The sequence below is a fragment of the Hyperolius riggenbachi genome, chromosome 10 (genome assembly GCF_040937935.1).
Source record: "Hyperolius riggenbachi isolate aHypRig1 chromosome 10, aHypRig1.pri, whole genome shotgun sequence".
NCBI classification, from domain to species: Eukaryota; Metazoa; Chordata; class Amphibia; order Anura; family Hyperoliidae; genus Hyperolius; species Hyperolius riggenbachi.
This window is the reverse complement of record NC_090655.1, coordinates 82,725,542-82,752,088: the sequence shown is the minus strand read 5'-3', so window position 1 is coordinate 82,752,088 and position 26,547 is coordinate 82,725,542. Positions and strand designations below refer to the sequence as shown.

The 26,547-nt window shown below is 43.4% G+C and overlaps 1 protein-coding gene across 5 annotated transcripts in view; it reads left to right on the top strand.

Annotated features, from left to right (window-relative positions):
• NRBF2 (nuclear receptor binding factor 2) overlaps positions 1 to 26,547 on the top strand; it is a 100,699-nt gene that overhangs the window by 72,807 nt on the left and 1,345 nt on the right. For 3 of the 5 annotated variants that reach the window (XR_011024236.1, XR_011024235.1, XR_011024234.1), the window contains 3 exons: positions 16,440 to 16,531; positions 20,392 to 20,460; positions 23,936 to 24,107. The gene's annotated coding sequence lies outside the window, so the exon portion shown is untranslated. Of the gene's footprint in view, positions 1 to 16,439; positions 16,532 to 20,391; positions 20,461 to 23,424; positions 23,596 to 23,935; positions 24,108 to 26,547 lie in introns of all 5 variants that reach the window. The other 2 variants (XR_011024238.1, XR_011024237.1) reach the window with 2 other exon arrangements.

Sequence of the window (26,547 nt, the reverse complement as noted above, 5' to 3'; positions counted from 1 at the left end):
GCTTTGGAAATCTTGTTGTAGCCTAAGCCTGCTTTAAATTTATCAATAACTTTATCCCTGCCTGACCTGTCTGGTGTGTTCTTTGGACTTCATGATGGTTTTCCTCCCAATGTTCTCTTAGACAACCTCTGAGGCCTTCACAGAGCAGCTGTCTTTGTACTGACATTAGATTACACACAGGTGCACTCTATTTAGTCATTAGCACTCATCAGGCAATGTCTATGGGCAACTGACTGCACTCAGACCAAAGGGGGCTGAATAATTACGCACACCCCACTTTGCAATTATTTGTAAAAATGTTTGGAATCCTGTATGATTTTCGTTCCACTTCTCACGTGTACACCACTTTGTATTGGTCTTTCACATGGAATTCCAATAAAACTGATTCATGTTTGTGGCAGTAATGTGACAAAATGTGGAAAACTTCAAGGGGCCGAATACTTTTGCAAGCCACTGTATGTGTGTGTATGTGTATGTGTATATGTATATGTATGTATGTATATGTATATGTGTATATATATATATATATATATATATATATATATATATATATATATATATATATATATATATATATATATATATATATATATATATATATATATATATATATATATATATACACACACACATACAGGTCCTTCTCAAAAAAAATTAGCATATTGTGATAAAGTTCATTATTTTCTGTAATGTACTGATAAACATTAGACTTTCATATATTTTAGATTCATTACACACAACTGAAGTAGTTCAAGCCTTTTATTGTTTTAATATTGATGATTTTGGCATACAGCTCATGAAAACCCATGAGATGTATTATATATAATCAGCAGCAATTAAATGCCACCAACAGAAAGCTCTGCTGGTGGCAAGAAAAAGGAGGGCTGATTTGTTTGTGTGCTAAGTTGTACGGCCGTGCAGCAAACTGTTAAACCTGCAGTGTGCTGAATTGTAAAAAAAAAAAAAATGGCCTGGTCACTAGAGTAAGCCTGTGGCCCTCAATCGGTTAAACTGTTTTTTTTTTTTTTGTTTTTTTTTTAAACCAGAGATGAAGCACTCTCGTATTTCACCATATAGATCAGTGGGAACATTATAGAAAACACCTACCCTGCTCTCTGCTTCATCCTTCACTGCTCAGCCTGCTTGTTATCAGCCCTGATAAAATCCCCAACTGATCATTCAGTCTGGCTTTGCTCAGGAATCATTATAGATGAGTCTGTCTTTCAAGCCCAAGCCTGCCCCCTTCTGGCTCTGCAATAATGATTTCTGAGCAAAGCCAGGCTGAATGCTTAGTTGGGGATTTTATCAGTGCTGATAAGAAGCAAGCTGATCAGTTAAGAGTGAAGCAGAGAGCAAATTAGGTGTTTTCTCTAATATTCCCACTGACATATATAGTAAAATAAAATACATGAGGGTGCTTCGTCTCTAGTTCACTTTAAACATAGATGCTTTTGCAATAAAAAAAAAAAAAAAAATCTGTTGAACCACATCCACTTTTAAAGGACAACTGAAGTGAAAGGGATATGACATATTTATTTCCTTTTAACAATACCAGTTGCCTGGCAGTCCTGCTGATCCCTTCCCACCCCATGCACGTGTTTACTTTTTCTGTAGGGGTTCCCTATAATCCTAAAATGATGTGAAGGTTTCCTCAGGGATAAAACGGTTGACAAAGGCTGCTGTGTGAGGACCTGAGGCAAAGGAAGGGTTAAGGCAGAGATCTGTGATAGTGTTGAATATATTGCAATTCTTTTCACCTACTCCCCAGGCACCCCCTCTGCCGCCTCTCCTCCATCAGACAGTCTGAGATCTCGGCTGTTCCTTTGATCACAGCATTGTGGTACAGAGCACGAAGCCTCTCTCTGAACTTGTCTGACTATAGGATTTAGGGAAGACATATAATAATATTGAGTGTGAGGGGAAAGCCACAGTGCTGACCCTCCTCTGTGATCAGTGTGTGATTCAGCCTTCTAGCCCACAGAGTGCTAGGAGAGGCAGCCACTGTGCATATGTGGCTTGAATTAAGGTAATCAGTTCCTTCTATATCCTCCAAGATTCCTTTCCCCCCCTTATAAACAATGTTTTATTTGTGAGGTTACTGAGGGCACTTTACATCTTAAAAGAGACTTGTCATATACAATGAACCCTAACCTGCTCCCTCCCTCGTGTTCCATAATCCCATTAAAGCACCACTATTGAGAAAACTGTAACATTTAAAATACATGTAAACCTATACCTATATAAAAGTACATTTTCCCAGTTTAAGATGCCCTATAAATGTATTTTCTATGTTGCTGTCACATTATTGCTGACAGATCTGGCAGGTGGTCAATGAGATGCAAATAATTTTAAGTTGATGCAGAATTATGCAAATGTTGTATGCAAAATTATGCAGCTTGAAAATGAACCAATCAAATCCTGCTCAGGTAAAATTAAATTTGTCAATTTTATATATAACACAAATAGCAGAGCGATCAACAGTTCTCATAAATTTCAACTTTCATTAAAATGTCCTTTTCAAAGTAAGCCTAATGCTTTTATACATAATTGTCCATCCACATTTCATGAAGATATATTCAACCTTGGAGAACTTCCTGCAGCAAGGTATCCTTAACCACTTTAACCATATACGCTCACCAAATCAAGTGGCCAATCCTCTCAGATTAGCAATTTAGCGTTTTTGGCCTTGCCAGCACAAGGGGGGGAGTATCTGAATAACTGTGGGATTAATCTTCTGAAAATCTTGGCCAAAAGGAAACAAAATAGGTTAGAAAGGTTGGGTAAGGAAATAGATACCATTAAAGGAAAGCTGGAACCATATAAGGATGATGATGAGGTTAAAACCAATGCAGCATACTTGAGTAAAGTTGTGCAAAAATGTGAAAAAGAAGTGTGTGAGATCAGGACTAACAGATTCCAAAATGACTGGCAAGACTATAAGAAAAAAATAGCATACAAATGGCAGGTGGAACAAAGTAAGAGGAAAAAGAAAGAGGAGGACACCCAGAGATCTAGCGAACCCCAAAATAGGATTAGGGATTTGGAATGTGAGGCTGACACCCAGGATGTCCCATATGAGAAAGAGGGGACATATGGTGGGTCTGGGCCCCAATGGAATAGGGGAGCAGTCCCAAAGAGACCCATGAGAGGAGGTAGAGGTATGTATAACTCGCCCAGCAGAAGGGGGTTTAGACAAGATAAAGAAGATCAGTGGGAAATCCCCCGGTACAATAGAGGGAGAGGACCTAGAAGTAACAGGGGAGTGCAGATGGGAAGCTATAATGGGGAATACATGAATGAACCCTACCGGGGTTACCACTCAAGCCCACACAGGAGACCACCAGCAAAGGGGAGCTGGGAAGAAAAAGAACAAAGGGAATTACTGCCCACCTTCAACAGGTATGAACCCTTGAAGCGGGAGGTGGATGAGGTCACCCACCATCATTTTTTAGGGAAAAGAAGGGGGGAGGAGGACAGATGGGAGGAAATGGATTACCAAATAAGGAATATACGCAAAAGAGATATAGACGGGGAAGAAGAGGGGGGAGATCTAAAAAGAAGGAAATGAATGGAAAAGGTATTTTCAACATTAGTGGTATACCATTGACCAGAGGTGAACTTAATATGCTTGACAGAGGTTTGAAGTATGCACCCCAGCAAGGAGCAAACAAATTCAATGTGTATGTGGATACTCATAAGTTTATCCGTAAGATGAATATAAAAAAATATTTTTTAGCCAAAGAAGGACCTACAAGTAGAAGCAACAGGGGAGGTATTGATTCACAATTTGTACATACTAAATTGAAAAATCGTTCCACGTTTAATCCACCAGATATGTCAAAGGAAAGCACATTAGTAAGTTTTAAGAATATGGTACTTAAAGAAGTTGAACTGTTGAATATGATGAATAATAAAACTGAAGCACAGCTCATACGTGATCTTAGTGAGAAAAAGGAGATTCTGGTAAGGCCAGCTGATAAGGGGGGAGGGGTGGTTGTTATGCATCATGACCAATACACACAAGAGATGACAAAAATCCTCAGTGACAGCAGCACCTATAAAAAGCTTAAGGGGGACCCAACTAGTGAGTATATGGAAAAACTGAGGACAATTCTCAGGAGTGGGTTGGAAAAAGGAATTTTAAAGGACGCAGAGTTTAAATATCTCATGGTGGATGCTCCACGCATCCCGGTTATGTATATTAACCCTAAAATTCACAAAAGCCAAACCCACCCGCCTGGACGACCAATAGTCAGTGGGATAGGGTCACTGAACCAGAGGATTGGTGAGTATATCGACATCTTTTTACAGCCAGTGGTGGGAACCTTACCATATTTATTGAAGGATACTAAAGATTTCTTGAGAATAATCAATGGTATGGAAATAAAGGATGGTGATGTGCTGGTCACGGCAGACGTGACTGCGTTGTACACCATCATTCCGCATGAAAGGGCATTGGAAACTGTAAGGGAAGCTTTAACGGATTTCGGGCAGGTAGGTGAGGACCAAATTGGGTTCATTTTACAATTATTAGAATTTTGTTTATCACATAATTATTTTTGGTATGGCGGCACATTTTATGTGCAAGCTGTTGGATGTGCCATGGGGGCAAAGTTTGCTCCCAGTGTAGCAAATATTTTTATGGATCAGTGGGAGAGAAGGATTTTAAGGGCACAGGAGAGTAATCGAGTATCAAATTGGAAACGGTTCATTGATGACCTGTTTTGGGTCTGGAGTGGTGATATAGTGGAGCTAGAGAGATATATACAGTGGGCCAATAACAATGAGTGGGGTATTGAATTAACCATGAAATGTAGTCAAGAACAAATAGAATTCTTGGATGTGGTGGTTATGAACAAGGAGGGAAGAGTGGGAACGAAAACTTTTTTTAAACAAACTGATCGGAACTCCTATATCCCGACACAAAGCTGCCACCATCCTAATTGGATGCGTAACATCCCTAAAGGCCAACTGAGTAGGATACGTAGGAACTGTAGTACTGAAATAGATTATATCATGCAGGCTGAAATGCTCATTGAGCGTTTTGTGGAAAAGGGGTACAATAGGGGATTACCTTGAAAAAATCTCCAATGAAGTTTTGAATACACAGAGAGAACATTATTTAGAGAACAAAAGAGAAGGACAAAATGGGTCCAATGCCTTTGAGTATGCGGTTTTGATGGATTACAACTCACAGTACAAGCAGGTTGAAAGGATTTTCAAGAGACATTGGAGTCTTTTGAGGAATGACCCTGTTCTGGGTAGGGCTCTACCAGAACAACCTAAGTTCATTTATAGGCGAGCAAGTAACTTACAGCAGAAATTGGTTAAAACATATGTGGATGGCCCTAAAATTAGGGATAGAACTGATGCTTGGGGGAATGTGGGTTTTTACCCGTGTCATCAATGTGTTGGTTGTGAAAGAGCACAGGGGATTAGAAAACAGGAAGTTAGTTCTTTGCGCACAGGGAGAAGTCACAAAATTAAGGAATTTATCCATTGTAATAGTAAATATGTGGTCTACCTCCTCTGGTGCCCGTGCGGCCTGCAATATGTGGGCCGCACGAAAAGGACCCTCAAAAGGAGGATTGGGGAGCACGTCAATAATATAGCGAGGGGTTTTGGGGGGCACAGCGTCTCTAAACATTTTTTAGAGAAGCACAATAAAAATCCGGCATTTCTCAATTTCTGTGGGTTACAAAAACTAACGGCTAGGTGGAGGGGTTGTCATAAAATTAGGGAAATTTCCAAAATGGAGACGAGATGGATTTATGAGTTAAAGACACTCACCCCTGGTGGATTAAATGTGGAACTTGATATAAATTGTTTCATCGCGGATGATTAGGGTGTCATTGGGAGATGTGGGAGGGGGGAATGGTGCTTTGACTGGTTAAGTTGTTTAAAAGCAGGGGAGGGTATACTGTTGAGGTTGGATTCATGAGCTGCCTTTATGCTATACAGGAGATATGGTTTACACCACCGGTCCGGTTGGTGGGAACCTGTGGCATATGAGGTGCACATTGCAGGGTTACATTGAGGCCATATGGCCAGAGATGGGGTAGTACATAAGGTTCACACCACAGGGTACACTGAGGTTACTAGGTAACCCAAATTTTAGGGGGTAGGGTGGCGAGTTAGGGTCTAGGATGTGTGGGCAGCTCATCGGTTGATGGTATTGCCAATCCACTGGTCTTCATAAGAGTTAGACCTTCAAAGACATTTTTATTTTCATTTTTATTTTTATTTTTATTTTTATTTTCATTTTTGTATTTTAATACATCATCATTTTTTTAGTTTGTCTCTGTCCTTGTAATTAGGGATCCCTTTAATAATAGGCAGTAGTGTTTATTGAAGCTATTCATATATACTCAGTATCACAATGCTCTATTATTCCCTTGCCAGGTTGGCGTTTTTGCCACCTTAATTAGCCGTTCACTATAACGTAGAGGGCTTTACTGTCCTTGTAGTCCGTTTTGTGGGAAAAATGGCCGCCGCTCTAGCGAGGAGGTTTATGGGTTTTGTAGTTCTTTTCTCCCCTGTAGTCCGTTTTTGGGAATTAAAAATGGCCGCCGCTGGAACAAGGAGGACTGTGGGTCCTGTAGTTCTTAGAATGCTATTGGCTATCGGCGCACATAAGGGGACTCTGGGGCTTGAAGTTTGGAGACAGTAGGAAGGAGCAAGTGCGACAGGCCTGTAATATACAGCAGAGCGGGGAATATCACCGCTCACCCGGACGGGAGGACATATTCCGCACCTTTAGAGACATAGATGAGTGAGTATTTTTTACACTAATTTTATGCGAAAACTGTCGCTAAGGCTTGTGGGCAATGTAGTTCAACACATATAGCCCATCCTATTGGCTGCTTGGTATGATAGCAGCATTAGCAGCGAGTGAATCCAGCTGAGGCAGCTGGTTCTGTGACATGGGTGTAAACTACTTAAAGCGTCCCTCAGCTCTGATTGGCCAAGCCCCTGATGAGTCAATCGACGAAACTAGTAGGGCGGAGCTTGGAGAGCTGAGGAGACGCTGGAGGATCCTGTACTGTGATTTTATATGCGCATGTTTTACTGGAAGATTGTAAGTGCACTACTTTTTAAAGTTTATTAAAATTTAACGGAATTACGCTATGGTCGACTTTGTTTGAGCCCTAGGAGATATTATATACCAAAGATTGGAGGCTAATCCATACCAACACGCTCCCTTGCTGGTCTGTTGTGGGTCGGCCAGTGCATCTGGTGAGCGCTCTGTGTATCTGTTTTGGTGGAGGCACACAGGGCAGCACTGTTGTGGAAAAGGGGTGCACTGGTGGCAACACTTGAAACCCATTTATAGACGGTATCACACTATTGTACTTTTGTTTTTTTGTCTCACCCTGAGCTGAAAGCTGGTTATCTGAAGGGACCGGTGGAGTCATCGGGGGAAATTGTGCTGGCAAGGCCAAAAACGCTAAATTGCTAATCTGAGAGGATTGGCCACTTGATTTGGTGAGCGTATATGGTTAAAGTGGTTAAGGATACCTTGCTGCAGGAAGTTCTCCAAGGTTGAATATATCTTCATGAAATGTGGATGGACAATTATGTATAAAAGCATTAGGCTTACTTTGAAAAGGACATTTTAATGAAAGTTGAAATTTATGAGAACTGTTGATCGCTCTGCTATTTGTGTTATATAAATAATTTCTCTGTTGGTGTTACACACACCTGTATGCAGGAAGCGAACCAGGATAAGTGAGGAAAGAAAAGTTAGGAGTATAGTGAGGAGCGCCAAGTTATTCTATATTTTAGTTGTCAATTTTATAGTTGCATAAATTTGCATACAAAATTTGGAGAAACAAATAATGGAGTGGTACAGCGCTCCACAGTCAAATTTAGATAAAATAACTCAAATGCAAAGATGACAAATCCGTCATATTCCATATGCCAGAGAGCCCCACATAACACTCTACAAAGTGGTCCTCCAATTTAAATTCACACGGCCAATAAAATAGAATGTGCTCACCAAAAAACGTGGCCAACCTTAGTTGATCAGCAAACACACCTTTGGCCAAGCCAGCAGAATCCACAGGGATCCAATAAGTTGTCCTCCAGCACTCATATGGAGAGAAGCCACAATGGTGTAATACTGCTTAAAGGGAACCAGAGACGCCGGAATCCTAAAAAGAAAAAAAGATTTTATACATACCTGGGGCTTCTTCCAGCCCCATAAGCCTGCATCACTCCCACGCCGCCATCCTCCACTTCCTGGATCGCCGGTACCGGGTCCCGTCACTTCCGGCAGACGCGTCCAAATGTCTGCATGAGCAGGGGCTCCCTCCATACCCTTACGCGTGCGGCTGCACAGTAGGCACCCGCACGCGTAAGGGTATGCTGGGAGCCCCTGTGATGCAGACAATTGTCCACGTGCTGCCGCCGACTGGCCAAAACTACGGGACCCGGTACCGCCGGATACAGGAAGCGGAGGAGGGCGGCGTGGGAGCGATCGGTGCGTATGGGGCTGGAGGAAGCCCCAGGTATGTATAAAATCTTTCTGGGCCTCTGGTTCCCTTTAATGTTTACACAGCAAGCCTCCACAACACCAGTGCTCCCAGCAAACACTGTTCACCCAGCGATATCTATCTATCTATCTATATATATCTATCCTCTCACCAGATGATATGGCTGACCAATGCAGACCAGCAATAGCGCTTTTTCAAATCCTCGTCATATATCGCAGCGTATCCAAACTCCACAAACATCCAACATATTATGATTAGGATTTGAGGATGAGTGCTGGAACACAACTTATTGGATCCCTGTGGATTCTGCTGGCTGAGCCAAAAGTGTGTTTGCTGATCAACTAAAAATTTTCCTTCATATTAACATTTTAAAATTACTGTATAGTCCTGCGTATAAGACTACTTTGTAACCCTTGAAAATCTTCTGAAAAGTTGGGGGTCGTCTTATACGCCAGGTATCATTGATGCTGGGTGATACCCCCTATCCTGTTACCGTCTCTCAGATCTTGCTGCTGAGGACTGTAGTGAAGCGGGGCAGGCGCATATGTGCGAGATCTGAGAGGCAGAGAGGGAGGTAAATAGGATACAAGGGTGGGCCAGAAGGGTGAAAGAGGCGTGTTTTATGGTCACATTGCGATCTATTCTTCCATACTGCTCTGATAAACAGGTAGACAAGGAGAGCTGACCAATCCACTTAGGGAGAGCGAGAGCTGACCAATCCAACCAGTCAATTGACTATATACTGTTATATACTGGGTACCACGAACAGTACAGCACCAGTATATGATTTTTTTTTTTCAAAATTTGGTGTACGTTGGAAGAGGGGTAGTCTTATACGGTGAGTATATCACAAACTCTCTATATTTTAGCTGAAAAAGTTGGGGGGTCGTCTTATACACCCAGTCGTCTTATACGCCAGAATATACGGTAGTAATATATCAATTTAAAGGATGGAAATAAAGTTTAGTGTCCATCAAACACATTTTTAGTAGAGAAATATATATATTTACATAGAAAGAGGGACAAAGTCCTGAAAGAGGGACAGGGCTCCCAAAAAGGCACTGTCCCTCCAAGAGGATTTGTCGTGTGTGAGCTAAGCTCTTTAGTTAACAGAGTCTTTATTGCATATATTGCAGGATTGAGGTGTGTGTGTGTGTGTGTGTGTGTGTGTGTGTGTGTGTGTGTGTGCGTGCGTGCGTGCGTGCGTGCGTGCGTGCGCGTGCATCTTGCTACCTCACATGTCCAGGTAACTGTTTTTGCGAACGACCTGACCATGTTAATTGGGGAGCGCACAGCTTAAAGTAGCTGCAGGCACGTTTCCATAGCTAAGTAGTGACTGAGACAAAATGCAATAACATTTTATGGTTTTACGCTTTTAGACCAACTATATTGTGTGAAGGTTTATGTGCAGTGTGGTAGCTGGTGGTTACTGGTCCATAGTACTATCAATCTGACTTCAGCCTGTGGTCCACTAGCATGTTTTTGGCTGCACTTTCGGATAGCTGCTGATCACTGGCGATCCCAAAAAGCGATACACTGATGAAAGTAAATGGAGGAGAACCCATATCCGCTGTTGCAATGGGAACAAATAGCAATTGGACTGCATGCAGCATTTTTGGAGGGATTGTGCATCAATGCAGGGGATAGGAATGCTGCATAAACGCTTTTTAATCACTTTTCAGCGACTGTGTGTGTGATTTTCCTGTTTAAATAAAGTTTACTAAATAGATAAAGTTAACTACTTGCCAGGTCTCCCAAGTGAATCCAGCTCTGGAGACTTGGGCGCAGCCGGCGCCACCATAGGCCGTAATAGTAATTACGGCTATAGCAGGCACAGGGAGTAACTTTGGCGCCGTCAGAAGATGGCGGCCTGGGGGGGGGGGGAATAGTATTTAACACAGCCGGGACTTGTGCAGCAGCAGGACCAGCCATATACCGGCTGTATCCTGCGCCCAAGGGGGCACACACCTTGGGGGCCCTGGGCAATTGCACTCTTTGCCTCTATGGAAGTGCCAGCCCTGCCTGTAGCCTTGCCTGTAGCCCTGCCCCCTAGCACAAGAGGTCATCTACCCTTCTCTATTTGTAAATAAAGAATTTCCTATGATTTTTTGTGAAAGGGGGCGGTGCAAAGCCACTTGTAACTTGGTAATACTCGCCTATATTGGTCTCGGTCTTGAGAAAGCGGGGTAATACCCACAGAACCCTGACACTCAGGGATACCTACCCCTCCTATGATACATAGGCCTGGTCTCCTCCACAATACTGTGGGTGAAATATACATTACTATTACTGTGCAACTTACCAGCATCTTCGTTACCACTATATGCATACAGCTAATTACAACAGAGAAAGAACATGTGTGCATCAACCAAGTGAACCTGACAAATCTGGCTTTGCAAATTTGGCCTATTGGCTAATCACGAGACATTGCTCATGCAAATAAGCATTTGCTTTCGCATGCCTAATTATGCAGGGTCAAAAACCAAAAACCGCAAAACAATCGCCCTGCGGGAATTAGTTCATGCTATACAGCACTATCCAGGGGCGCCACGAGGAGGCTTCCCATTGCCCCCATACAACCGGGGGGCCGCGGGGGTCCCAGGCACTCTCACCGCCTGGAACCCACACAGCGGCACCCCGGAGGTGGAGGCTGGGGGGTGCAGGCGATCTCCCCAGCGTGGCCAGCGCCGGGAAGAGCCGCCCGCACACACCTCCCAAGATTAAAAACAGGCACTTACCTCAACGTCCATTGCGTTCTGCTATATGCGCATAACCTGGGCGCGACACATAAGGGGCGGACAGGCGTAAATAGCCTGCTCCAGGGCTCTCACCTCCTAAAACAAGCCACTTACGGGGGCAATGGGAAGCCTCCCCGAGGCGCTCCTGGATAGTGCTGTATAGCATGAACTAATTCCCGCAGGGCAACCGCTTCGCAGTATTGGTTTTTGACCCTGCAAAGTTTGGCATGCGAAAGCAGATGCATTTCTGCGTGAGCATGTCTCATGGTAAGCCATTTTAGCCAGATTTGCACAGCTAGACTTGAAAGGGTTAAGCTTGGTGTAGAGCACGCATACATTTTCTTGTGATTGAGCTTATTTGCATTCTGTCCTTTGGAGGCAGGTGGTGGATGGTTTGCTCTATGAGTGGGCTGTCTGTGCCTGTCCTCCCCCCCCCCCCCCCCCCCCTCTGGAGTGATGTGTGTGAGCCAGCCCTGAGCCCCACAGCTCGGGGTGACCCATGCGTCACTCCTTTCCCATGCAGTGCCCCGAGTCGATGCACAGCAGCAGAACGCAATGGACGTTCAGGTAAGTGCCTGTTTTTAAATTTTTGGGAGATGGGTGCGGATGGCCCCCCCGGCGCTGGCCACGCTTGGGGGGGTCGTCTGCGCTACCCAGCCTCCACCTCCGGGGTGTTGCTGTGGTCCCTAGGCAGTGAGAGAGCCTGGGGCCCCGCAGCCCCCCCGGTTGTATGGGGGCAATGGGAAGCCTCCCCGAGGCGCTCCTTGATAGTGCTGTATAGCATGAACTAATTCCCGCAGGGCAACCGCTTCGCGGTATTGGTTTTTGACCCTGCAAAGTTTGGCATGCGAAAGCAAATGCATTTCTGCGTGAGCATGTCTCATGGTAAGCCATTTTAGCCAGATTTGCACAGCTAGACTTGAAAGGGTTAAGCTTGGTGTAGAGCACGCATACATTTTCTTGTGATTGAGCTTATATGCATACAGCACTAGCACTTTTCTTGAGTATGCTGCTTCCTTCTGCACTGGTTTGGTTTTGTATTGATTTGAATATACACTTCATTTATTTATTATTGTCTTTGCAGTGTTTGATATGTTATCACTTTTGTTCGCACTCTTGATTGTACTGCATATGCGCATTATTCTGAACCCGGGTTCAGACACATGAGCCGTTCAGATCTGAGCGTATCGCTGAGTCACTCATTTGAGGTACCAGGTGCAATATATTGTGGATACTTGAATGTTATCTACTTATCATGTATCTGAATCATTGGAGATGTTTTTGTTATTAATTATTTTTATTCCTCAATCATGATGATCTCTAAGATGAATAATTAATGGGTTAATAAACCTGTGATATTTTTGGATATTGCAGTGGTGCTGTTTATATGGGTAACCTTTTTTTCCCCAAACATATCTAGTCTATAAATGCTTTGTAGACATGACTGTAAGTCCATATCCGCTGAGGTCGCCCTCTGCAGGCCGAAGGTGAACTCACACCCTGTAATTTGCACATCTGTGAAAGGGTGAGCAATGAACCCTAAGAAGAAAATAGGAGCCCAAATGGTGCAGTACATCACAAAGTGTATAAAAATGAAAATTAGGCGAATGAATACGCACAAAGGGAGGTTGCACCGCGAGCAAACAACCACTTTAAGCTGGTAGAGATGCAAAAACCTGACTCCACTCGGGTACTCAGAGAGGGTGGTGATGGTCACACTCTTGAAAAACAGCTGTAAGGTCCCGACGTGACATCAGCCTTATGGTGACCAGACTTGGCCCTCACAAGGAGGGAAACAAACTCCAAGGGGGTAAGAGGTGCCCAGTAGTGTATAAAACAGTTAAAAACAAATAAAAAGAGAAAAAGGGGGAGGCGCTCTGCATCTGGCTTTTGAAACCCTTTGGCACTTTATTCGGCCTGAGGAGGTGGGCAGAGACCCATGAAATGCATTGCATGTGCTTATTATAAATTTAGTATATTTATGTATATGAATTTGTCATTGAGGTAAGCCACCTCCCCCTTTTTCTCTTTTGTTTTCATCTCCGTTTTATACAATCCTGGGTGCCTCATACCCCCTTTGTGTATATCTAGTTTGTTCACCCATAGCACACCCTAGTGTCTTGTTTTCATCAGTATAATAACATAACAGTTTAATCCAGTGCTTAATAGAAGTAAATAGGTTGGCACTCACACTCCTTGTGTAAAAGCAGCTTTAATGATTCAGGCTGTACATAACAAACATGCTTGGTTTCAATAAAATAGTTTCGCTCAAATGAGCGTCTTCTAAGGCTCAGTGCAGAGCCTCAGAGGACGCTCATTTGAGTGAAACGTGCGTCAGGCCTCCATCGCTCCCACGTCACCCCACTGATCTACCAGGATCGGGTAGGAACTATTTTATTGAAACCAAGAATGTTTATTATGTACAGCCTGAATCATTAAACCTGTTTTTACACAAGGCGTGCGGATGCCAACCCATTTACTTCTATTAAAGAGACACTGAAGCGAAAAAAAATTATGATATGATTTGTATGTGTAGTACAGCTAAGAAATAAAGCATTAAGATCAGATGCATCAGTCTTGTTTCCAGTACAGGAAGAGTTAAGAAACTCCAGTTGTTATCTCTATGCAAAAAAGCCATTAAGCTCTACAAGTTCAAAGTCGTGGAGAGGGCTGTCTTCTGACTTTTATTATCTCAACTGTTAGTGAACAAATTTATTTTTCTCTGCAGAGGAGAGGTCATTAGTTCACAGATTGCTCTGAAAGAACAATTTTGAATGCTGAGTGTTGTGTAATCTGCACATATAGAATGATGCAATGTTAGAAAAAACACTATATACCTGAAAATAAAAATATGAGAATATTTTCTTTGCTGCTAATCTTCTAGTAATTATTCATAGTACACAACCAATTCATTATATCATATATTTTTTTCGCTTCAGTGTCTCTTTAAGCACTGGATGAAAATGTTGTCTTCTCGGGTTTGAGCACGCTTGTCCTGTGAATCCCTGGTCTCTGCCAGAGGCGTAGCTAACGAGTTGTGGGCCCTGATGCAAGTTTTACAATGGGGCCCCCCAAGCACTCTATACATAGCAATTGATACGGTGCACCAAAACCTGCCCATGGCAACTATGGTGTCTGAGGTGCAAGAAGGCGATGGGGAGCAGTTTAATGATTACCACTATTTAAAGTATCTATAGAAGTGATCATTATGAACACCGGACCAATAGAGAGCTAATACTGTAGTTGAGGGAGGGCCCTTCGGGGCCCCGCTGGCCCAAGGGCCCCGATGCGGTGGCTACCTCTGCAACCCCTATTGCTACGCCCCTGGTCTCTGCCATCCATGGTGCTTTATTAAGTTCCTGCAATAACAAATGTAGTGTCTGTTGTTTTCTTCATACATCTTCTATCACATAACTGTTTAACATACTGGTACATAACATACTGGTACATAACATAACATACTGGTGTGACCATAAAATGTATTATGAAAGTACATTTTTTGAGCAGGGCCCCCCTTTAAATTGTATTAGGTACCCAAGTATAAGTACACCAAGAGTTTCTAGTCCCCTAAGCCATCTATTTATCTACCTATATACTGTATTGAACCTTTCCATTAGCATTCGTTTTGTTCGTTTTGCGTTTGAGCCTAGCACTGAATGATGTTACTCCTCTGATTAGCCTGGTGATATATAGCTGCTGCATTTGTGTATAGAGTAGACGCGTCACACAGCACATGGGAAAACTGAGTGGAGAGAGAGCCTGAAGATGGAAGTGCTGCAGCTCTGAAGAAAGTCTCCTTGAAACAGTGTGGAAAGGTCAGCCACAAAGTAAGTCTTTGAAGTGGGATGAAAGAATCCGCGTGAGCCTGGCTGGATCAAAGTCATACAAAAGCGGATGCAGCCCCCACAATTGGCTCGATACTTTCCACTAACCACTATCATTTACTGGAGCTGCCAGCCAGGAATATTGTCATATTCTACACACTATTTCTCCCTTTAATGTGTGAAATATTGCTGAAGGTTTCACCACATCACCGCAGTGCTGTCCTGGCTGCCTTCACAGATGTGCAAATTACAGGGTGTGAGTTCACCTCCAGCCTGCAGAGGGCGACCTCAGCGGATATGGACTTACTGTATTCTATAAATGCTATGTAGACATGACAAAGTGCTTCCTAATGATGGATACGCTTGTTACACAGGGGCTGAGTTAACCACCTGCTTCGAAAGACACCACTGCCGCCAATCAGTATTATCGTTTCATGGAACACCAGAAACATATTTGGTTGCTCTTGGCAACTTTCTTCCTCCATTTTTCTTTGCCTGTCTTGATAATTTATCCCCATTATCATTGTAAGGGGTCCCGCTTCCAAGCTCTTTTACTCCTCATACATTGGCACAATTATGCCAATGTATGCAGCTTGAAAATGGACCAATGGAATCCCACCAAGCTCCATAAATTGCATAATCCTATCAGACTCCTTTGCATTTCATTAACCATTTCTATTCGAAATGTGCCCAACAGCATTCTGGGATTAGTAGTTCCTTAAAGAGACTAACAATTTTCAGCCTTATTTCTTCTATCCTATAAGTTCCTATACCTGTTCTAATGTGGTCTGGATTACTGCAGCCTTTTCTAGTTGCATTGTCTCTGTAATATATCTAATCTTCTTTTCTTTGTCAAGCTTTGTCGACCCAGTTTTAGGGTCTGCTGTTTTAGGGAGAAGTTATGCACGCCCCCTCCAGGCTCTGTGTGCGAGCTTTGTTTATTAGTCACAGACAGGATCTCTGCTCTCAATTTAAGCTTGTCTGAGGGGGGAGGGAGCTGCCCATGCTGAGAAACTGTGAGAATACCTGACTAAAGTGCAGAAAATTACATCACTTCCTGGTTAGCAGCCATGTTTTTTGTTTGTAAACACTGCCTAAAACTGGCGATTAAAAGCCAGGATTGCGTCAGGGAGCGGCGGAAATGGCAAAGAGGGATCCAGGAGATCAGTGACTCGATTGTACTGTCCAATTTGTACAATAAAAAACATACCAGAGTCTCTTTAAAAGCGTGTGGAAGGAAGATGCCTTTTACTTGGGTCCCAGAGTAATGTTTCCTAGAGACTATGGTAATATTTTTCACTAATGAATGGGGCTTTAACATTTTGCCTTCTGTGTATTAGCAGAAACCATGTGACATATTTCTTTGCATTTTTTCTTCTTAGGAAAACTGGAAATCCCTTGTTAGTGAATAAAGAGAACTGCAATTCCTGAATTCTACAATATTCTCTGCACTGCCACCTACTGGAAAAATCAGGTACTCTGCCAAATGTACATAGATGCAACATTGCAGCCATCCTGATCAGGGCCGGGCCGAGGCATAGGCTGGAGAGGCTCCAGCCTTAGGGCACAGTGTAGGAGGGGGCACACAATTCATTCAGCTGTCATTCCTAATAGTGTATGAAGCAGAAAGAAATAAGAAAAGTGGATTCATAGCAGTGACTACATGCCAGATAACTAGATATTAAGGTGTTAGGGAGGTTGTGGGCCCTGTGGCCCTTTTAGTCTAATAGCAATCAGTGTGTGACAGCCTGGGTGGGAGGGATGGAGGGGCGCACTTTGGTGTCTCAGCCTTGGGTGCTGGAGGACCTTGTCCCTGCTCTGATCCTGATTGACCAATTACAATCCCTATTGTATTTATCATACCCACACCTCTATGATAACCTCAAACCCCATCTGGCTGTGAAATCACATTGCTGAGATGAATTACCTTACCTGTGTGTATGTGGAATTACCTGCAGGATTCGCTGTTGCTGGGATGTGAGGGCAGTTTTTTTGGTATCTGCGTCATGACAAACCAGTCCTCAGTGACAACTCACAGGTCATTTTTTCAGGATCTCTTCATACATACCGATTTAGGACCCCTGATGACTGATTTGAGAAGTTATGTCCCATGCTACAAAAGCCAACCAAGAGTGTGTTTCTGAAAACAACTTCAAATATGCACAGGAGAATTTATTAGCCTCACCCATGTCCTTTTGCTTCCTGTTTAGTTGCACTGTTGGTAGGACTTAAAGCACCATTTTGACAAGTATACCACAGTACCGCTTTTTAAGTGCAGTATATAGTCTGTCTGAGACAGTTATAGGGCCCTTGGTCACTCTAGGAATGTAAACCTAATAGAAGCCACAGAATTCCTTACCTAAAAATGTGGACTATGAATGTAGATTTTTTTTTATTCTAATAAACCACTCAATAGATGGAGAGGAGTAGGGATGGTCAATGAGATGCAAAGTTCATGCAGTGTTATGCAAATGTTGTATCCAAATGTATGCAGCTTGAAAATGGACCAATCAAAATTCACCCTGGCAGGATTTGATTGGTCCATTTTCAAGCTGCATAAATTTGAATTCAAAATGTACTAATCCCTGCTTCAAATCTAAAAACTACAGTATTAACATCTTATTGACTCTCCAGCTTCCGGACAGCGGTAATAGAAATCTACTCCCTGTTTGTGGATGCTTATTCCTGTGAGAACGTAGATTTCAATTACCGCACTCACATGGACCCACTACTACCGCTGATTGCACTGCAGGCCCGCTACTCTGCTGTCACTGTGATGGCAGAGCTCTGTGAGTCGGTCAGGAGCTGATTTCATTGGCTCCTGACTCTGTGATCAATGTGAACCAATGAGATTGGCTCCTGACCGGCTCACAGAGCTCTGCCGTCATAGTGACAGCAGAGTAAAGGGCCTGCAGCGATACATTCATAAAAGCCATTTTTTTGGTACCAGCAGTCTCTGGTCCTTAACCGCTTGAGGACCACAGTGGTAACCCCCCCCCCCCCTAAAGACCAGGCTGTTATTTTCATAATTGGCCACTGCAGCTGCAGGGCCGCACAACACAGCACACGAGTGATTTTCCCCCCCCCACCTCCCTTTTCTCCCCACTAACAGAGCTCTCTGTTGGTAGGGGTCTGAGTTGTGCCCCCCGTGTTTATTTATTTTTTTTATAAATATTTGTGTTTTTTTTTTATATTTTTTACTATCTTTTTTATTCATTTATTTATTTAAAACCCTCCCTGCGCCCAGCCAGCGAATCATAGCTACATAGCTATCAGCTCTCATAGGCTTCACCCTATGAGAGCCGATCGCTCTCTTGTCCCCCAGGGGACAGCCGTGTGACAGCGCTGCTGTTGATCACAGCGCTGTACATGTAAATAGACGGCGATCACGCCGTCTAACAGTCTCCCGAGAGGCAATAGCCGCTCAGAGACTGAAGAGGGGGCGGAGCTCCGCCCCCCGAGAAGGAGATGCGTGCGCGCACCCTGCACACGATCTCCTTCAGTAGCCGGCTCCAGGACCTGACTCCAATTGGCGTTAGGCGGTCCTGGGGCTGCCGCCGCGCCTATTGACGTGAAGCGGTCTTAGAGTAGTTAAGGAGCCAGAGACTGCTGGTACGCAAGTGTTTAAGTAGATATTCATACAGTGAGTTGCAAAAGTATTTGGCCCCCTTGAAGTTTTCAACATTTTGTCACATTACTGTCACAAACATGCATCAATTTGATTGAAATTCCATGTGAAAGACCAATACAAAGTGGTGTACACATGAGAAGTGGATCGAAAATCATACATCATTCCAAACATTTTTTACAAAGCAATACCTGCAAAGTGGGGTGTGCGTAATTATTCAGCCCCCTGAGTCAATACTTTGTAGAACCACCTTTTGCTGCAATTACAGCTGCCAGTCTTTTAGGGTATGTCTCTACCAGCTTTGCACATCTAGAGACTGAAATCCTTGCCCATTCTTCTTTGCAAAACAGCTCCAGCTCAGTCAGATTAGATGGACAGCATTTGTGAACAGCAGTTTTCAGATCTTGCCACAGATTCTCGATTGGATTTAGATCTGGATTTTGACTGGGCGATTCGAACACATGGATATGTTTTGTTTTAAACCATTCCATTGTTGCCCTGGCTTTATGTTTAGGGTCATTGTCCTGCTGGAAGGTGAACTTCCGCCCCAGTCTCAAGTCTTTTGCAGACTCCAAGAGGTTTTCTTCCAACATTGCCCTGTATTTGGCTCCATCCATCTTCCCACCAACTCTGACCAGCTTCTCTGTCCATGCTGAAGAGATGCACCCCCAGAGCATGATGCTGCCACCACCATATTTGACAGTGGGGATGGTGTGTTCAGAGTGATGTGCCGTGTTAGTTTTCCGCCACACATAGCGTTTTGCATTTTGGTCAAAAAGTTCCATTTTGGTCTCATCTGACCAGAGCACCTTCTTCCACATGGTTGCTGTGTTCCCCACATGGCTTGTGGCAAACTGCAAACGTGACTTCTTATGCTTTCTGTTAACAATGCCTTTCTTCTTGCCACTCTTAGATAAAGGCCAACTTTGTACAGTGCATGACTAATAGTTGTCCCATGGACAGAGTCTCCCACCTGAGCTGTAGATCGCTGCAGCTCTTCCAGAGTCACCATGGGCCTCTTCACTGCATTTCTGATCAGCGCTCTCCTTGTTCGGCCTGTGAGTTGACGGCCTTGTCTTGGTAGGTTTACAGTTGTGCTATACTCCTTCCATTTCTGAATGATCGCTTGAACAGTGCTCCGTGGGATGTTCAAGGCTTTGGATATCTTTTTGTAGCCTAAGCCTGCTTTAAATTTCTCAATAACTTTATCCCTGACCTGTCTGGTGTGTTCTTTGGACTTCACGGTGTTGTTGCTCCCAATATTCTCTTAGACAACCTCTGAGGCCCTCACAGAGCAGCTGTATTTGTACTGACATTAGATTACACACAGGTGCACTCTATTTAGTCATTAGCACTCATCAGGCAATGTCTATAGGCAACTGACTGCACTCAGATCAAAGGGGGCTGAATAATTATGCACAAACCACTTTGCAGTTATTGATTTGTAAAAAATGTTTGGAATCATGTTTGATTTGCGTTCCACTTCTCACATGTACACCACTTTGTGTTGGTCTTTCACGTGGAATTCCAATAAAATTGTTTCATTTTTGTGGCAGTAATGTGACAAAATGTGGAAAACTTCAAGGGAGCCGAATACTTTTGCAAGCCACTGTATATGCTATTACATTTTAAATAGTTCACAGGATTTGTTGTAATCTTTATCTGTGCTACTTCTCTAAATAAATGTTTCTTTTATTTCCTTTTAGCTTCCACACAGTCCTACTGAAGATGCAGCTACTCTAGATTTCTGGACTCTAATTTTCAGCAAGATATTGGTAACTATTTTAGATACCATGAGACTGCTGTATCAATTTAGAATGATTCAATGTCCACATTTTTTAAAGCAAATTTAAGCTAATGAAATAAACAATTGTATCTATCCTTCTCCTAAAAACGACTTTTTAAGATATTCCAAAGTTTTATTTTATATTTTAATCTATTTTTAAGTTTTTGCTCAATGGCACATTCATTGAAGTATGCCAGAGCTAAAATCTTTGAACTATTGGTCCCTTTTATCTCTTTCCTGCTCTCAGAAGCCATTTTCTGCTAGGAAAGTGTTTTATAGTTGTAATTTGTTATCAGTGAGGGTTATACTGTAGTCTGACTCAGACAGGAACTGCCGCTTACATACCTGATGCTCTTTCAGGCAGAGAAAGAAAAAAAGAAATACAGCATAGTTATTTTTGTGCTAGGCACTGTACATGTCGATCTCATCATTTCACATGTCACCTCGGGTATCCTTTACAGTAAATGATTGAAACATATGACATTGTCCTTTATATTTAGAGAGGACAACTAAGTAACTACTAGGGATGGTCAATGAGATGCAAATAATTTTGAGTTGAAGCAAAATTATGCATTATTTTATTTTATATGCAAATGTATGCAGCTTGGAATTGGAACAAACAAAACTTACCTCAGCAGGATTTGAGTGGTTTCATTTTCAAACTGCATACATTTGCATACAACATCTACACCATGCTGCATCAACTTCTAAATTATTTGCATCTCATTGAATATCTCTTGTAACCACTTTGGCCTAGTGCACACCAAAGCGGTTCGGCTACGTTTTGCGATCCGCTTGCGGATGTGGAAACGCTTGGGTAATGTATTTCAATGGGCTGGTGCACACCAGAGCGGGAGGCGTTTTGCAGAAACGCATACTCCCGGGCTGCTGCAGATTTTGGATTGCGGAGGCGTTTTTGCCTCCAATGTAAAGTATAGGAAAAACGCAAACCGCTCTGAAAAACGGCAGTTCAGAGCCGTTTTGCCTGTGTTTTTGTTACAGTAGCTGTTCAGTAACAGCTTTACTGTAACAATATATGAAATCTACTACACCAAAAACGCTTCCCAAAACCGCAAAATGCTAGCTGAAACGCTACAGAAAAATAAGAACAAGCGTTTCAAAATGTGCTAGCTTTTTGCAGATCTGCTAGCTGTTTTTGGTGTGCACCAGGCCTTAGACCTGTTTCCCTTGGTTGTTACAAGATGCATAACTTAAAGGTAAACAAAAAATTTGTAATGTCTTTATTAAAGAGAACCCGAGGTGGGTTTGAAGAATGTTATCTGCATACATAGGCTGGATCTACCTATACAGCCCAGCCTCTGTTGCTATCCCAAACCCCCCTAAGGTCCCCCTGCACTCTGTAATCCCTCATAAATCACAGTCACGCTGCTGGCACACAGCTTGTCAGAGCTGGCTGTGTTTATCTCTAGTGTCAGTCTGCTGCTCTCCCCGCCTCCTGCAGAACTCCGGTCCCCACCTGCCTCCCTTCCCTCCCCGCTGATTGGTGGGGACGGGGGCAGGGACCTGAGCTATGCAGGAGGTGGGGGAGCAGCCGAGACTGACACTACAGATGTAAACACAGCCTGCACAGCAAGGCTGTGATTTATGAGGTATTGCAGAGTGCAGGGGGACATTGGGGGGTTTGGGAGACCAACAGAGGCTGGGCTGTATAGGCAGATCCAGCCTCTGTAGGCAGATAACATTCTTTAAACACACCTCGGGTTCTCTTTAAATAAAGGGGGTGATCTAGTATGGTTCAGCAAGATGGTAATAATTCTCAGTTGGTATTAATTTTATACAGATGTATGCTGCTTGAAATTTAGCAGTTGATTGGTTCATTTCTAATATGGAATTCTAGCATCTCACTTGCATTGCAGTACTTAGTCTCAGGATTGCTTTGATGAGAATGCAATAGCTTATTTTAGAATGTCCTAATTGTTACCATGACTAGGTGAGCTGAAATTATTTGGGAGAAATCTCATGCCGTGGGGGGAGAGGAGGTCTGGTCTTCTCATGAGTTTAAGTTAGGGCTCCTTAGGCAGTTGAAATCCGGTGCTCAGCAAGCAGTTGCCAGGCTGCAGCAGTTGTGAGAGTTTCAGAGGCTTTTCAATGTCCATCAACTTCTTGTGGAAAAGGGGTCTTAGGAGGCGTATGAGAGATAACGGCGCTGGAGACTTGGGCGCAGGATTCAGCCGGTATATGGCAGATCCTGCTGTTGCTGCACAAGTTCCCGGTGGTGTTAAATACTATTCCCCCTCCAGGCTGCCATGGATGGTGGGGAATAATAATTCGGCTTCCAGCAACTGCTGAAAGCCTAAATATTTCATGTTTTAAAAGTAACTTCAGCTCCGTCTTCTGACAGCGCTGAAACTACTCCCTGTGCCTGTTATAGCCGTAATTCCTATTACGGCCTATGGTGGCGCAGCCCAAATCTCCTGCGCTGGTTTCAGCGTGTTGGCTTAGGAGTACATTTCATTTTTTAGGCTACGGTCACAGTGGTGTGGTGCATATCGGTGCGGTGTAATACACAACTTATACATTGTTCACATTGAGGTGGATGTGGTATAACAGTGTGTGGCATCCCCAACTCATTAACAGCGATTTACATACTTTTCATTGACTGTATGCATCACTGTATGTGAAGCAATGGTCTCCCAATATGCAGTGTGACTTGTAGGTTCCATTGCATTCCTGCTTTACAGAGAATGCAGCGCTGAGCTCTGCTGTGAACCTAGCCTACAGCAAATACACTTTGCCATACAACTGCTAAAATGTCACAATCCTGTACAAACTAGGGTTTTCATGACTAGATCACTGCACTGATGAGGATCAACCTATCTGAAAGAGTCTGTGTGCATGTTGGATTATTGTGGTTCTGCACAATTAACAAGCTGTCATGTCGCAAATACCTTTTTGTTTTAAGAATAGTGCCCCTTTTCATTGGTTCCTGAAGGTCACATGGTATAAAGGACCACAGCTTGACCACCCCAGATTCTCATACAGGAAGAATGTTTCTGCGCTTCAGGTTGGCCTCGGCTTGCACATAGCATCTCACCCTGGTCTGCAGACTCCTTCCCATTTGCTGCAGGGTCCAGTGTAGTTTTCTGCAAGCTGTCTTATCTAGGTATTTGTACACTGATTCACTAATATAGCTTTAGTAACATTCATATTGTGCGGATTTGTTTTAAAGGGGAACTGAAGTACGAGTAAAGCAGAAGCTGATATTTTCTTTTCCTTTTTAAACACTGCAGCTTTCCTGGTGGTCATGCCTGAGCTTTTGGCTTGAGTTGTGTGAGGGACACCCTGCTACAAGCATGTAGCCAGTGGAGTCACAGCATCTGAGCTGCATGCTCATTCTGGGCCAATGGTATAAAATATTACAGCAGAGCTTCAGGACAGAAGTCTGACAACTGGCATTGTTTATTACAGAATAGAGATATCAGACACAGTATTCCTCTCTTCAGGTACACAAAGCAAAACATGCTGCTTAAAGGGAAGATCCATGGAGTTTAAACCCAAAAAAAAACCAAACCCACTTACCTGGGGCTTCCTCCAGGACGTGCCCTCAACACTGCTCCAGAGGCTCCCGGTCTTCTCCGTTGGCTCACTCGACCAGGCATGTCCTGCCTGCCACAGGTAAGTGGATTAGTATTTTTATTTCTCCATGAACCCTCCCTTTAGTGAACATGAGGCGAGAGATATAGAAGCTGCTATATGTATTTCCTTTTATAGAGCGTCTGAAGTGATTTTTTTTTTGTAAACAAATACAGTACTTTAGGACCCAGAGCCTTCCCATTCCTCTCCTGGTACCCGCGCTCCACCGCTGGCTCCCCGTCAGCATTCTCGGACGAGACTGGAAATGGGGACCCAGCGCTGGAATGCGGGGACCGCGAGAGGAACAGAAAGAGCACTAGGACCCAGAGCCTTCCCTCAGGTGTTTTTTTTTTTTTTTAAATCCCAGATTCTCTTTAAACGGACTCTGAGCGGTAATTAAAAATAGAATTAGGCTGCCTCTAGCCTGCGGGGTCCTCTGGCAACCTCTTCTTCCCTTTTCTGGTCCTGCTGGGGGCTCCAGTAATAGGGAACTTCAGTTGAAGTCGCATGTGCACGCCTCCACCCTGTCATCACGCTAGTCGCCGTAAGCCCCCCATGCTTGCTCGGGTCTCTAAAGACTGAACTGCGCATGCACAAGAGGCTTACGGCAACCAGCATGATGACGCGGGGGTGTGCACGTGCGACTTCACCCAAAGTCCCCACTTACCGGAGCCGCTAGCGGGCCTAGGAAAAAGAACGAGAGGTTGCCAGAGGACCTCATGGGCTACTGTGGGCTGGAGGCAGTCCCAGTTAAGTCTGAATTCTGTTTTTAATTACCGCTCAGGGTCCCTTTAAAGTGAACCTCTGTACCAAAAATCGACTCCGCAGCACTGAAAAGGCCTGGTGTTTCTTTAACGGTTTCACAGCATCAGAACTTTATTTCTCTTATACAAGCCTCATTTTTAGCTGCACAGAAGAAAACTGCCCGGGCTTTTTTCCCCTGATGCTGTGCAAAGCATGATGGGATTTCTGATGTTATTGTTCTCGTTCTGCTGTTTTGGTGCATTTTTTTTTTTTTTTTTTTTTTTACATTTTGAATTTGACATTTGAAGCCTAGCGTATGCAGCTGGGAGGGGTGATCAGGACACAGGACAGTTGGAACTGTGTCTCCTGCTCCTTGTCACCTCCTTTCAACCAAAAAGATGGCAGCCCCCATGAATCATAAACATTTGCCTGTTCTGTTAAAACAGGGTGGGTAAGAGATTATATTACCTATCTATTCTAATTAACATAACTAATGTAACTTGATGACAGTATGTTTGTTTAGGCTGAAGTTCCCTTTTAAGAAATACCAGTTGCCTGGCTATCCTGCTGACCCTGTGCCTCTAATACATTCAGACATAGAAACCCCTGTTTCGCTGCATGATTGTTCAGGGTATGACATTGTCAGAACTGACAAGATTAGCCTAATGCTTGTTTCTGGTAGTATTAAGGCATTACTGCAGCCAAAGAGACCAGCAGGATTGCCAGGCAACTGGTATTGTTTAAAAGGAAATAAAGATAGCAGCCTCCATATCACTCTCACCTCCATTTTTTTTAACAAGATCTGTTTAATTTGATTATGTATGGAAACAGAAAACATTTTTTTTTTGAGGACACCTTAACCTTTTGGGGACCGTCTGCATTAGATTCTATGTCACACTCGTGGCTGTTCTAGGCTGATGCGGCGCAGGATCTACGTCACCCGCCGTTATCACTCCCCAACACGATTGTGCGCACCTGAGAAGGGAGATTAAGCTGTCATATGACAGCTGACATCTCCCCTCAGTGATCAGAAGGTAAGTGAAAGCTGCTGGTGAAAGGGGGGACATCTGGCCCAGCAAGCCATAACAGGATCTGGCTGCCTGACCCCCTAAACGTGAGGGTTAGGTGGCCAGTCCTGAAAGGGTTAAAGAGGAACTGTCGCAAAAATCTTAACACCTACAAATAAGTACAGTTTCTTCCAGAGGAGAAAAGTAATTTATGGCTCATTTTACTATGTTGCTGCCACTTACAGTAAGAAGTAGAAATATTACATTACCAACAGGTTTTGGGTTCATCCATCTCTTCATGGGGGATTCTCAGCACAGCCTTTATTCTTTATAAATATATTCCCTGAAAAAGATTTAAACAATGATGCTGGCTACCCTCCCTGCTCACTGTACAATTCTTTGGCAGCTGGACAGAGCAACTGCCATTCACTGAGTGCTTTTAAAAATAAAGAAAACCCTGAGAACCCCCCATGAGAAGTTGGGCTAGTCCAAAATTTGTCGGTAATGTCAGATTTTTACTACTTACTGTAAGTGACAGCAGCATAGGAGAAAAGTAATTTGTCTCATTTTACTCTGGAAGAAACATACTTCTTATTTGTATGTGTTTACATGTATTTTAAGATTATTTTTTTTTATGTAGGTCCTTTAAGTTTAAATATTACTATCCCCATTATAAAGTGTTCAATGTGGCTGAAATGATGCTCCGACTAATCATATGCTTCCATTATTGA